Source organism: Galeopterus variegatus, unplaced genomic scaffold (genome assembly GCF_000696425.1).
Source record: "Galeopterus variegatus unplaced genomic scaffold, G_variegatus-3.0.2 Scaffold13105, whole genome shotgun sequence".
Taxonomy (NCBI): Eukaryota; Metazoa; Chordata; class Mammalia; order Dermoptera; family Cynocephalidae; genus Galeopterus; species Galeopterus variegatus.
In genome coordinates, this window is record NW_007739216.1 from 1,017 (window position 1) to 2,098 (window position 1,082).

A 1,082-nucleotide genomic window follows, 5' to 3' on the forward strand; every position below is an offset into this window, starting at 1 on the left:
TGGCTTATTTTGCTTAAAATAATGTCCTCCAGNGGGAGCGCCGCCGCGCTTCCCAAGCGGCGCACTATCCAGTGCGCCACCGGGCCGGCCCGCTCTCCCAGCATTTTTAAAAAAATCTTTTTGATAATAGATATTCTAACTAGAGTGAGATGATATCTCATTATGGTTTTGATTTGCATTTCTCTGATGATTAGTGGTTGAGTGGTTTTTTTTCATGTACCTGTTGGCCATTTGTTTGTCTTTTTTGAGAAGTGTCTATTCAGATCATTTGCCCATTTTTAAATTGGATTATTTTTGTTGTTGTTGAGATGAATTCCTTGTATATTCTGGATATTAACCCCTTGTCAGGTGAATAGTTTGCAAATATTTTCTTGGAAGTTGTGATTTTATTTAAATGTATATTTAAAAATAATTTACTGAGGTGAAAATTCATATAACATAAAATCAATCATTTGAAGTGAACAACTCAGTGGCATTTAGTACACTGTCAAGGTGAGAATTGTGATTTTAACAGGGCTGCTAGAGAGGGCCTCCTAAAGTGACATTTGAGTCAAGACCTGAAAGAGGTGAGGGAGAGCGTTATACAGATATCTGGGGAATAGCATTGAAGCAGACGGAATAACAAGACCAAAGACCATAAGATGAGAGCGTGCCTGGTATGTAAGAGGAAATAATGAGACCTTGCAGATAGAGTGGAGTGCACTGTAAACTGAGGGTGAGCAGTGAAAGATGAGAATGTTGGATAGGCACTGAGTGTCTAGATCAGTGATGTCCAGTAGAACTTTCCACAAAGATGGAAATGTTCTGTATTTCTGTGCTGTCCAGTACAGTAGCCATTAGCCACATAGGGCTATTGAGCATTTTATGTGGCTAGTGTGGCTAAGGAAATGAATTTGTAATTTAATTTAAATTTAAATAGCCACTAGTGGCTATGATTATTGGAAGGCTCAGATTTAGATTGTGTAGGACCTTATAAGTTACTATAAAAATTTTGGTTTTTATTCTAACTGATATGAAAAAACATTGGAGGGTTTGGAGTCACTTTGGCTGCTGTGTTGAGAATAGATTGAAGGAGACAAAAG